General features: G+C 45.8%; 1 pseudogene across 1 annotated transcript; it reads right to left on the bottom strand.

Moving 5' to 3' along the window:
• Window positions 1-1,150: 1,150 nt before the first annotated feature.
• LOC147466201 (chaperone protein ClpB1-like) lies at window positions 1,151-12,697 on the bottom strand (annotated as a pseudogene). The gene is made up of 6 exons (XR_015189756.1): window positions 12,146-12,697; window positions 11,426-11,586; window positions 11,197-11,342; window positions 2,395-2,676; window positions 1,974-2,314; window positions 1,151-1,895 (listed from the first exon to the last, which is right to left on the bottom strand). The product of XR_015189756.1 is annotated as a chaperone protein ClpB1-like (transcript).
• Window positions 12,698-13,512: the final 815 nt, after the last annotated feature.

Genomic DNA, 13,512 nt, shown 5'->3' with positions numbered 1-13,512 from the left:
GATCTGCAGACTGGTCAATGAAAAAACCGAGGGTCTGAGGGGCTGGGATTCCCTCGAGGGGAGGGTCCTACAGCCACACCTAGCTCGGTTCTGCATTTCGCGACCTCCCTCTCAATTTTTTGCTTCATGGGAGTGGTCGTCCCTCCCACCCCTTGGGAATCTTTGACGACCTATGCTTGTGCCCTTGGGTCGGCCGGGGTGCGGAGCGGAGGTGGCAGCTTGGCTCTCTACCGGTGGCACTGTCAGCTCATGGTGGATGGGCCCCGCCTCTTTCGGCTTTATGGTTCTCTCGATTGTCCTGCTTGGGTGGGTCCCTTCCAGTGGCACAGGTTGGGGCTTTGGTAGCGCCTGATCAAGTTTCTCTTTCTTCTTGCGAGGGTGGCTTCCTTCTCAGCCCATGTATGCGGTCCGTATACTGTAGTCGGTTTCATGCGGTCAGGGTGGCTCCCTTGTTAGCCTAATAATCAGTGTTGGATTGATGACGCCATGCATGGCTCGTTTGAGCATGGTTTATGATGTAAATTTTTTGGATTTATAATTTATCTACTACTCACAATTGTGAGTTCTGGGAAAAAAAAAGGGTATTGCACTAAACCTAGGTTTTGCTTTCAAGCACTCTTAGAAAAAACTATAGGGCTTGCCAGAAAAGTTTTTCTAACTTAGAAAAGAGCGCCCTTCGAAAAATTCCAAGCTTTCCCTCTCTAGGGCTTGCCAAAGGTGAGTTTTGCAAAAAAAAAAGGCACCAAGAAACATACAAATCAGCCTCAAGCTCATGCCGAGCCTTGAGGGGCAGATGATTGCATCAATAATGTACTATTACCAAACGTCCAATCCTTTACACGGCAAGGCTCGACCGGATGGCGAGGGACACCCTAAGCCAATCATCCGTGTTTTGCGTTTTACCTATCACACATATTAACTCCTTACTTTCTTGCACAATCTCTAAGAAGCTAGCCACAGAGAGGTCATTATAAAATATGCGACAGTTCCTTACCTTCCAGATATTGCTGACAAAGGTGGTTTTTCTAACTTAAGAAAGGTATGCATTTTGAATCGAGAATGTAGGAAAGACAATCCAATGTGATGTGCATTTTGAACCAAGCAATCAGGTTGAAGAACAGACCACCTTTCCAATCACATAAAACTTGGCTGCTAAAATTGAAAATCATTGTGAAGAAATGCAAGGTCAAAATATCAAGACATCACTCGCCTGCACAAGAGTCGAGCCATCCTGCCCACTTTTAAGCAAAAAAAGGCAGTGTGTGTGTAACGAAAGCTATTTAGTCCCCCATTTCATCATAATCATCATCATCAATCTCCTCAATTGTCATCTTTTTGGGAGGTTGAGAGTCAGAATTGTTGGGAACACTATTCAAAATGTCAGCTTTCTGACCCGTCGCCTCGTTCACAAATCCGCCTGTTTTCAGCGCTTGAAAAGAAAGTACTTTGGTTCCTGGCTTAACATCAATGATAACAGTAGAATTTTCATCTATCTCATCATTGATAAGCATGCCTGAAAACTGTGTCACAACTCTGCGCTCTAACCATCTACGAATAAACACGCAATCTGCTACAGTTCTTTAAGGAGTGCCAGACTTCGCATCAGCCAACCTACCTCTGCTTAAAGCCTTTCTCGAGCCACGTCCATATTGTATTTCCCAGTTAAGCCAGCCAGCAGATGTTCGGATCCTAAATCGGATGTTAAAATGATCATAGTGTTGGAGAAACTCACTGTCCGTCCCTGACCATCAGTAAGTCGACCATCATCAAAGATTTGAAGCAGTGCAATGAAAACAGACATGTGCCCTTTCTCCACTTCATCACATAAGACCACACTATAAGGGCGCCGGCGCACCGCTTCAGTTAACTGTCCCCCTTCCTCATGACCTACATACCTGCTGCATTCACCATAAGTAGTTCAGCAAGTAGCTCGCCACTATGCTCCCCCAATTCACATGCTACATTCTCCTTACCCTGGTGGAGCTCCAATAAGCCTAGCAACAAAGCGTGATTCCATGTATTCAGACATGTCAATCCTAAAAAGTTGATTCTCATTATCAAACAATTGTTCTGCCAGGGCTTTTGCCAGCTCTGATTTGCCAACTCCTGTAGGTCCCAAAAACATGAAGGAACCAGTTGGTTGCTGAGGTCTACCCAGCCCAGCATGGGACCTTAATATAGCTTCAAAGACCGCTTGGACAGTTTCTTTTTTACCAACTACACGCTCATGTAATTGCTCTACCAAGTTAATGAGGCGTTCTTCGTCCCTCTGCCCAAGCCTGTTTACTGGTATCCCAGTACAGCGGCTCACCACCTGCAGAAGCCATCAACTTAGCCCAGCTCTCCTTAAGCAAAAAGTGTTGAATAAACAAAAGCGTCCAAAGAGCACCTCACCTCTGCTATTTGCTCGGGTCCAACGGTTTCAGTCAACATCCTATTTTCATTTACCTCCGCCTCTAGTCTTTGAATAGCATTTTCAATTTCTGGCAAAGCTCCATATTGCAAGTCAGCAATCCTGGCTAGATCCATCCTGTGTTCTGCTTCCTGCAAATAGATCAGCATCTCCTCCTTTTTCTGTTTGAGACGCCTAAGTTCATCAAGTCTTCTCTTTTCCTTCTCATATTGTATTCTCAGAGGTTGAAGCTTTTCTTTCAATTCTTGCAGCTCCTTCCCCACCTACACCATTTTAAACAGCCCGTTAATTCATTATCTCAACTCAGTGGCAGAATAAGTTCATATCACTGTACTACTGCATTACCTCAGCAAGTCTCACCTTGCTTGCTTTATCCTTCTCTTTCTCTAAGGCATGTAGCTCAAAGTTACCCGGAACGGGAACAGTACGAAACGAGACGGGAACAGGGAGGGGGGGGGGGGGGGGTTTGTTGCTAATTGGACTATTTTCTTATTTTTAATGATTAAATCTCTTTTTTAGGATATTTTATTGTGTACTAAGAACTGTTAAAAGATTGTAGCTACAGGAAGTGCCATCAAGAACGGACAACTCTGATGTGTCATTTGATGGGTGACGGTAAACATCGCGAAGGAGTTTCCGTAAGTTCGTTGGAAAGAGCCAGGTTACGAATGCCCCTGATGCGTCACATGATGGGTGACGGGTGCATCAGAAAGGGGGCATTCCGTAGGCTAAGGAGGAAATCCGAACTGAGTAAGAAAATACGCGTAAGAACGCAAGCACAAGAATAAAGATGGGTTCAATGAAGCTTTTTACGAAAAGCAGGAACAATCGCGGGAGGACAGATGTTTTCCCGCGAGGAGTCTGTGTCTGCATTGCATCTGTGTCGTGTCCTGCACCCGGGGACGCCTGGAATGTGTTTGTGTAGCATTGCTTTCACTAACTAAGTCAGTTTTTAAAGTTTGAACAGGTTCACACTTTATTTTATAAAGTGGCCGGTCACTTTTAAGTGACCAGCCCTTTATTAATAAAATAAAGCAAGTCTCTAAAAAGGCCAGCGCTAATAGCTACGCAGCAGGCTGAAATCTGCGATCTCTCTCTCTCCTCTCTCTAAAAAGAGCCAGGCCCAACGATCTCTCTCTCTCCTCTCTCTAGGGCGCCAAGGCTCCGCTTTTCGGCTGCTATTCCCGCCGGGTGCCAAGGCTTATAAAAGGACAGCCAGCGTTCACTTTCTCAGCACGCCGGAAGCAGCAGAAAAACACCAGCGCTGGGAATTCTCGAGCAGAGCCTGGCGACAAAAACTGCTAGTGTTCGTGTGACGACTGAGTACGGAGGTCGATTCTCCGAGCAAGGAGCGACAGGTATAAGGTGTTGATACGCATTGAGAATTGTTGCTCTGTGTGGTTTGTTTTGCAGGAATCTCCCGTCTTACGGGAAGGCCCTTCACGGGAAGTACGGCTTCACGCCTTAGTCCCTTACGGGAAAGTACGGCTTCACGCCTAAGTCCCTTACGAGAAAGTACGGCTTCGTGCCTAAGTCCCTTACCGGAAGGAACGGCCTTGTGCCCAAGCCCTCTACGGGGAAAGCACGACCTACGGGTCTAAGATTACCGAACGGAGGGGTTTCCTCGGGTTCTTGTGCTTGTAAAAGAATTCTCCCTGAATAAAAGAATACTCTTAACGGGGGGGGGAGGGACCAGCCCATCTTCTGGTCCCCAATACTGTGTCGATCTTCTCCCTTCTCTCCCTTTTGCAAAGTATTATAATTTCTCAGATTCCTAAGTGCTCGTGTACGCTCCCGTTTTGTGACAGTGGTATCAGAGCTCGAACTCCTCTCTTTCTCTGAAAAGAAGGACGATTCAGGGAAGAACGGGAAGAACCATGTCGAGCCAAGGGAGAAGCGTTGAAGAGGAGCTTCAACAAGTGCAAGCTCAGCTTGCGGAGTTGCAACAAATCTTACTGTTGCCAGACGTCCAAAAGCTTTTGGGCGGAATGAAGAAAACGAATGGAACTGATGCAGCCAAGTGTCCAGACAACACTGTTGGCGTGAGACCACAGGAGGCAAGAGAAGAAGAACGTGCCGAGGTGCACAAAGGATCTTCGGATCGGAATGAACGGCCTACTTCAAGGAAAGGCCAGGAAAAAGCGCTCTCTTTGCTAGACGAGAGCAAGGACATCTCTATCTCATCTCCATCTTACTCTCCTGATTATACTTCTACTTCTCGATCATCTCGTCAGAAGAAGGAAGCCACTACTACTGCCACTACCCTACATCAACCTAAAGATAAGCCTCGATTCAAGAAGCATGGTCGCCAGTCTCAACATCGCATGAGAGTCTTCAAATCAGGCGACAAGGACATCAAGTTCGAAACTTACAACGGACGGAGAGACATCTCCAAAGCACTGTCCTTCATCAGACAGTTTAAAGTCGCCTTTACCAATGGGCACTTCACAGAAAAAATCCAAATTACGCCATGTGGGGATGCACCTCAAGGAAACGGCAAGTAATTGGTGGTTAGCAAAGATTCTGGAAGGTTCTCAGGCCAGAACTTGGGAGAGCTTCAAATCTGAATTTTATGAACAATTTCTTCCACCTGACTTCGAGCAAGACATACGGAAGGAATGGGACTGGCTTGCCCAGAAGGAACATGAAAGAGTAACGACTTATGTGGACAAGTATTGGTCGGTTCTTCTGAAGGTCACTCCCTTCATGAAGATTGCCGACGAGGAAAAGAAACGAAAGTTCGAAGCGGGTCTCCAACCGCAGCTTCGAAAGAGTATGAAGGTGTATCCGCATGATACTCTTCAGAGGATGATGGAGTCAGCAATCATTGCTGAGGATTTGCACTCAACTCGGACGCCCAGAAAGATGGAGCATAGCACTTACCGTGCAAGACAAAGAGGGGTCTACGATGACCAAGGGGGCCAAGGAAGAAAACGTCCTCCATCTAGAGACGATGATCATTCTAAGAAGCAAGAGGGCACTGGCAAGCGAACTAAATACCTTTCTCCTACTCAACTTCAAACTTTCAGAGAGGAAGGAAGATGCTTCTACTGTGGCGAGAAAGGACATATGAAACCGGACTGCCTGCTAAAGCAGCAACGGCAAGAGCAAGCCTCTACGAGGCAAGAGAAAGCAAGGAAGGAACCCGCACCACCAAGCTCGAACTCAATTCCAGATGTTCAAGGAAACACAGAAATGGAGAAAGGGAAGCGTCAACTTCTGAAGGGCTGGGGGTCTTTGAACAACTAGTGAGTACTGATTCTTTATGATCCAGGATCCACGGATAACTTCATCTCCCTGGATACTGCGGAACGTTTGTGCCTCACACCGGCTCAACTTGGCACACCGGTTACATCCGGATCGGCATTCGAGGGGTTGACAACCAATGCAACTCCCGTGCAAGGACAGCTCAATCTTCGGATTGGTGAGTACAAGGACCGCGAATCATTTTTGATGGCACCCATCGAGGGATGTGATATCATCTTGGGTATGCCATGGCACTTCCACATGACACCTATTCTTGATTATGTGGAAAAGACCCTCACTTTTGATCATGGGGGTAAGAAAATAAAGATTCAAGCTGATGCAGGAGATTGGCAGTTCCAATTATAAGCCATATCTCCATTAAGAAAGAAATGAAGAAGTGTGTTTCTGCTTACTTGATTTTTGCACGTGAAAAGGATAAAGCTAGTAGGGACTCTCTCTCTAGTCTGGAAATTAAGCGTCTTCAATTTATTGAAAAGCACAAAGATTGTCTCACGGAAACACTCCCTGATGAACTCCCTCCGGTACGCCCGGAAGATCACCGCATAGATCTCATACCGGGTAGCTCGCCTCCCAATCAACCCCCTTATCGGGTAAGTCTTGCTCAGCAAGAGGAAATTTTGAAGCAAGTCAACGAGCTTCTAGAGAAAGGGTTAGTACGGCCAAGTGCTTCACCGTACTGCTCTCTAGTTCTATTGGTGCAGAAGAAAGATGGCACGTTTCGAATGTGCATAGACTATCGGTCGTTAAACAAGATCACAATCAAGAATCGCTTTCCGATCCCTCGGATTGATGATATACTTGATAAGTTGCAGGATGCAAGTGTCTTTAGTCGCATAGACTTAAAGAGTGGGTATCATCAAATACGAATCGCCCTTGAGGATGTCCATAAGACTGTTTTCCGCACAACCTTTGGACTATATGAATTTTTGGTAATGCCTTTCGGCTTGACCAATGCTCCTGCGACGTTCAATCGCATGATGGACCGCATTTTCAACCCGTATCGAGCTTTTACGGGAGTGTTCTTTGACGACATACTTATCTTCTCTAAGTCAGAAGAGGAACATCGGAAGCACTTGGACTTAGTGTTTCAAGAATTGCGAAAGCATGAGTTGCATGTGAATGCAAAGAAGAGCGAGTTCTTTCTCTCTGAGATACACTATCTCGGCCATATAGTCTCTCACAATCAAGTGAGTATGGATCCTGCCAAGATCAGAGTGGTAGAAGATTGGCCTATTCCCACTACGGTACATGATGTACGTAGCTTTCTGGGATTATGTTCATATTATCGAAGGTTTGTCCGAGGATTTGCTCATGTAGCAGGACCACTTCATGATTTGACAAAGAAGAAGATTCCTTTCAGATGGGGATCGAGACAACAAGGAGCTTTTGATCGGCTCAAGTACTTGCTAAGCCATGGACCTATTTTGATAGTGTCTGACTTAAGGAAACCATTTGAGGTTCACTGCGATGCTTCAGGTGATTGCATCGGAGCACTGTTAAACCAAGAAGGCCATGCAGTGGCTTATGAGAGCAGACGGCTTAAGGATGCAGAGTTGCGTGCATCAATCTACGAAAAGGAACTCATGGCTGTGATTCACGCCTTATCCAACTCGAAGCACTATCTTCTAGGAGCGGATTTTGTGATCAAGACTGATCACCAGAGTTTGCGGTATTTTCTTACGCAAAAGAAACTATCTGAGAAGCCGATGAGATGGGCAAACTTTTTGTCTATGTTTCACTTCCAGATCCTTCACACGGCTGGGAGTAAAAATGTAGTCGCAGATGCACTGTCTAGACGGCCAAGGGTGAACGCTATCACTTCGGTGTATCGCCAAGAATTAGAAGCACTACCGGATTCGTATCCAAATGATCCAGACTTCTCCACCATTTGGGGAAAGCTACATCGTGGAGAGAATGAGTTTCCCTATTCCATTCGGGACGGTTATCTCTACCACCATCAGGCTATATGTGTGGCGGAACCATTAAGAAAGAAGATCATGGATGAAGCACACGCTTCGCCTTATGCGGGTCATCGAGGTATTCTCCCTACAACCTTAGCAATGGAAAGATATTTCTTTTGGCCTAGCCTTAAAGCAGACATTGATAAGTATGTCAGGGAATGTTTGGTTTGCAAAAAAGTGAAGTATGATCGGCATAAGACGCCTGGGTTGCTACAACCTTTGCCTGTGCCTAATGAACCTTGGGAAAGTATTGCCATGGACTTCATCATGGACCTCCCTAGAGCTCAGACTGGAAATGACGCGATTTGGACCATTGTGGACAGGTTTAGCAAGCAAGCACACTTTATACCAGTCAAGAAAATGATCAAAGCAGATCATATGGCTAGGGTCTTCCTAACACAGATTTTTAAGCATCATGGAATGCCTAAGTCTATTGTGAGTGATCGAGATCCTCGCATGACAGGAAATTTTTGGCGTGCCTTGATGGATAATCTTGGTACAAAGCTGAATTTTTCATCTGCCTACCATCCTCAAATGGACGGGCAAAGTGAGATAGCCAATTCCACAGTATTGGATATGTTAAAAGCTTATGTGTCAGACCGGCAATCTGATTGGGAGAAATATTTGCCTCTTGTCGAGTATGCGTATAACAATACCATACACTCATCGACGGGGAAAGCACCTTTTGAGATTCTCTATGGTAAGCCTTTGCTTCCACCCATCCTTTTAACTAAGGATAAGATCTTTGCAGCGGATGAATTTGTCCGGGATTTGGACACAGCCTACGGGCAAGTTAGGAGAGCTATTCTACGCTCTCAGGAAAAGCGTAAGAAAGCTGCAGAGAAGCACAGAAGGAATCTAGACTTAACAGTCGGACAGTTAGTCTTACTCAAGTTTGAGAAGGCAAGACATAAGAAACAAGTGTCTCATAAGGGGAAGGTGGTAAAACTTTCTACCTGCTACTATGGGCCGTTTAAGATCACTGAGCAAGTGAATGATGTCACTTTCCAATTAGAGCTACCGCCTAATTGGAAGATCCATAATGCTTTCCATGTCAGTTTACTCCTGCCGTATGTAGGACCGCCTCCGAGCCAGCCTAGCGCTGAGGAACCTCCTGAGGTTGAGGAAACAGAAGAAATACTCCAACCGGAGGAGATAGTAAGTCATCAAGAGCGGTCTCTCAAATCCGGAAAGATAACACGGAAGTATTTGGTTAAGTTTAAGAACTATTCGAATCTAGATGCTCAGTGGATGACGCAGGAGGAATTAGCAGCTTATCCCGAGATACTGGAGGTATATGTCCAAGCACTACAGTTGAGGTCAACTGTTTAGAAGCCAGAGGGATGTTGCTAATTGGACTATTTTCTTATTTTTAATGATTAAATCTCTTTTTCAGGATATTTTATCGTGTACACTAAGAACTGTTAAAAGATTGTAGCTACAGGAAGTGCCATCAAGAACGGACAACTCTGATGTGTCATTTGATGGGTGACGGTAAACATCGCGAAGGAGTTTCCGTAAGTTCGTTGGAAAGAGCCGGGTTACGAGTACCCCTGATGCGTCACATGATGGGTGACGGGTGCATCAGAAAGGGGGCATTCCGTAGGCTAAGGAGGAAATCCGAACTGAGTAAGAAAATATGCGTAAGAACGCAAGCACAAGAATAAAGATGGGTTCAATGAAGCTTTTTACGAAAAGCAAGAACAATCGCGGGAGGACAGATGTTTTCCCGCTAGGAGTCTGTGTCTGCATTGCATCTGTGTCGTGTCCTGCACCCGGGGACGCCTGGAATGTGTTTGTGTAGCATTGCTTTCACTAACTAAGTGAGTTTTTAAAGTTTGAACAGGTTCACACTTTATTTTATAAAGTGGCCGGTCACTTTTAAGTGACCAGCCCTTTATTAATAAAATAAAGCAAGTCTCTAAAAAGGCCAACGCTAATAGCTACGTAGCAAGCTGAAATCTGCGATCTCTCTCTCCTCTCTCTAAAAAGCGCCAAGCCCAACGATCTCTCTCTCCTCTCTCTAGGGCGCCAAGGCTCCGCTTTTCGGCTGCTATTCCAGCCGGGTGCCAGGGCTTATAAAAGGACAGCCAACGTTCAGTTTCTCAGCACGCCGGAAGCAGCAGAAAAACACCAGCGCTGGGAATTCTCGAGCAGAGCCTGGCGACAAAAACTGCAAGTGTTCGTGTGACGACTGAGTACGGAGGTCGATTCTCCGAGCAAGGAGCGACAGGTACAAGGTGTTGATACGCATTGAGAATTGTTGCTCTGTGTGGTTTGTTTTGCAGGAATCTCCCGTCTTACGGGAAGGCCCTTCATGGGAAGTACGGCTTCACGCCTAAGTCCCTTACGGGAAAGTACGGCTTCACGCCTAAGTCCCTTACGAGAAAGTACGGCTTCGTGCCTAAGTCCCTTGCGGGAAGGAACGGCCTTGTGCCCAAGCCCTCTACGGGGAAAGCACGACCTACGGGTCTAAGATTACCGAACGGAGGGGTTTCCTCGGGTTCTTGTGCTTGTAAAAAAATTCTCCCTGAATAAAAGAATACTCTTAACGGGGGGGGCGGGGACCAGCCCGTCTTCTGGTCCCCAATATTGTGTCGATCTTCTCCCTTCTCTCCCTTTTGCAAAGTATTATAATTTTTCAGATTTCTAAGTGCTCGTGTACGCTCCCGTTTTGTGAAAGGGGGGGCGGAATGGGAACGGGGATTCTGAACGGTTAACTAAAGTAAGGCTTGAATTACCTCCATCCAACTTAGTTCCAAATCAACTCATAAACAACCCCAAACTTGCCCTCAAGCTGCCCCAAATATGTCCCCCAAACAGCCCCTCAAATGCCTACTTTTTTGCCCCCAGATGCCTACTTTTGCATGTTCCGCCCCCCCTCCGGTTACAGCCCGTTCCGGAACGGCGTTCCGTTCCCAACTCTGATTTGGGAACAGGACTCGTCCAGAACACCATTTCAGGACGTTAGGGCTGCGTTCCACCCGTTCCCTGTTACACTGATGTAGCTCAACCTCTAGTTGCATTCGCTTGCACTCAACCGCATCCAGATCCTCAGGCATACTGTCAAGTTGCACATGTACATTTGCACAGCCTAATTGACCAAATCGATGGCTTTATCCGAAAGATATCTTGCTGCAAGGATAGTGCCACTTCAAGCTTCTGCACATATTACAGATTGCTTTATAAAACAAAGAAATGAAAGCTACTCAAAACCCCTACATCACGGCATTCCCATGCAGGATCTCAACCCTGTACCAGCACGTGGTAACGCACGGCTTAATTTTTTCCGGAATCCTATTGAGAAGGTGACAAGTAAATGGAGATGCACGTTATATAGCGGGCAGACAGCTGAACAGCAACAACCAGAGCTCTATCCAAGATCCGCACACCGTAATGTTCATCGTACTTCTCCTTTAATCCTTGAAGTATGCTTATAATATCAGCAACACTTGGTTCTGCCACATAAACGTACCAGTTCATGGAAGCAACAAAAAGAATTGTATCACCTTTTGGCAGCTTTGCATAGGACAAATTTATGTTCTTGCAACTTACTTGCTGGAAGCGCCTTTCAAAAGCAGCATTCTCCTCCACATACTTCTGATATTCCTCTAAATTTGTCGCTCCAATGCATCGAAATAGGCCTTTGGCAAGCATTGGTTTGAACAGGTTAGCAGCATCCATTGATCCTTCTGTTCGGCCTATGAAAGGCACAAAAGCCTTCTCCCCGTCACATTGATCATCACATTAGATGAAAAAACAAGATAAAGAGCAATTGACTCACCAGCACCAAGAACAAGATGAATCTCATCTATAACCTTGCCTGCAGCTTCCTCAACTTCTTTCGAAACAGTATTCAACCGCTCCTCAAACTCTCCATGGTATTTTGCACCTGCCACTAAAGCTCCCATATCTAGTGCTATGATCCTCACATCCAAGAAATTACTGCAAACATCGTCATATATCCACATTTAGCATAGATTTTTCCTTACAAGAATGTCTACTGAATCCAGGTACATAATCTGCTAAAACTGAGGAAAATTCTACTTGGCCTAGGAGAGTTGAAAATTTGGATCACACGTTCTACGTTTATCACAAATATAACCTTCTAAAACTTCATATTTCATTATATCCCTACATGTGCAAATGCTCAAGTCCTCTTGAACCAAACACTTTGCATGCACTTTTGCTACAAACATGGTGACCGAAGGAAAAATTAAAACTTGTCATAAAACCTCAGCAACTTTTGCATGACCAGGTGCCGTTATGTAAGGTCAATGCTAGTAGTTTATTGCCACTCCTCACCCAGAATTGTAAGAAAAAAATCTTAAAACCACAATCTTCCTGGCACTTAAGACCGAAAAGAAAATGTAACTCAAGAGACTAAGCAAAAAAACAGAGAAAAAGCTCACACCAATGTAACTCAAGAGACCAAGAGCTTACACAAATGCATGTGCAGAGCCAGAACCGGTGAAACCGTGTTACGAAGCGAACTGTAACATGCATTGGGACATCCCCTCTCAAAATCCTCTGAGCCAGGCCTTCTACTACAGCAGTCTTTCCTACTCCAGGTTCACCAATCACCACAGGGTTGTTTTTGTCTCCTGGACAAGATGCGGATAACCCTGCGTATTTCTTCATCCCGACCAATCACAGGATCAAGCTTAGCTGCTTGCTCTACTAGATCAACACTATATGTCTTCAAAGCTTGAAAATTAGTATCTCCAGTTGCACTTTCAACCTTCTTGCCTTCTCCTGTTGCATTCTCAATCTGATTTGACTTCCACTGAGTCTCCACGCTCTTCTGTGTAGCTTGGGCCTTTCTTATAATCTTTAGAAGGGCAGGGTTGAGAGGAACATCATCCGGTGGTGGATCTTGTATTGGAATTTTCTTCAGAAACGACCTCACGACACGCTCGAAAGCATTTCCAGCTTCTTCGCCTCCTCCAGCAGCTTTAAGCGCTTGGCAGAAAAGACCATTAGGCTCTTGGAGTAGAGCAAGGGCAAGATGAAAGGGCATGAGCTCGATGGGATCAATGGCCCACACCCATTTAGGGGATCGGGTGTGATATGAGCCGTCTGATGCGACTTTTGTAAATTCGGGAAAATAGGTAAATTTGAACGCACCAAAACTTGTAAATTCGGGAACCCTGGACGCCACCTTTGCAAGCCTATCACCTTAACCACCTCACTTGCGCGTGCTCGTTGAAAGCAATTGGAGAAGGAGGAGTTTTATGATTCGGGCCGTCGTTGTGTAAATTCGGGGCGGCTTTAGTAAATTCGGGGAAACTGGTAAATTCGGGCACGACGTGAGATCAACGGCCCACGATGCCCGCGCTCCCCAAAACAAGAGTGGACCCGTGTGAGATAGTGTTGAGGCTGAGCCTCCTCAGTTCTTCTAAAGCCATGTGTTTTGCAACTATGCCGATTTCGGCATAGTTGCACAACGTAACCGGGGCTGACATTTAATAAGCATGAACAAAGAAACACTACGTGCAAGCAAGCTTACGTGGAGGTACAAATCGGCATAGTTGCACAACGTAACCGGGGTTGACATTTAATGAAGCATGAACTAAGAAACACTAAAGTGAATAAAACGTGGAAGCAGGCTTACGTGGAGACACCTGCTTGGCTTCACTCGCGGCGCCTGTTGTTGCAGATCTATGTTGCGTGCGTGGACTCTCTCTCTCTTCCTCAGTCCCCCTCTCTCCTCTCTCTCTCTATCTCTCACCGGCAACTATCCTGCAGCTCTTGCTTCTCACCTGTAGAAGCAGCCGGTTATTCTCACAAAACTGAATACGCGTGACCATGGCGGAGGCTCAGTAATTGAGTCAAAGCACAGTAGGGCTCACTTATACATTATTGATAACT

The sequence above is a fragment of the Adiantum capillus-veneris genome, chromosome 1 (assembly GCF_014529385.1).
Source record: "Adiantum capillus-veneris isolate H3 chromosome 1, ASM1452938v2, whole genome shotgun sequence".
NCBI lineage: Eukaryota > Viridiplantae > Streptophyta > Polypodiopsida > Polypodiales > Pteridaceae > Adiantum > Adiantum capillus-veneris.
Note: the sequence above shows the minus strand (reverse complement) of the source record. Positions and strands in the feature narration are given on the sequence as shown.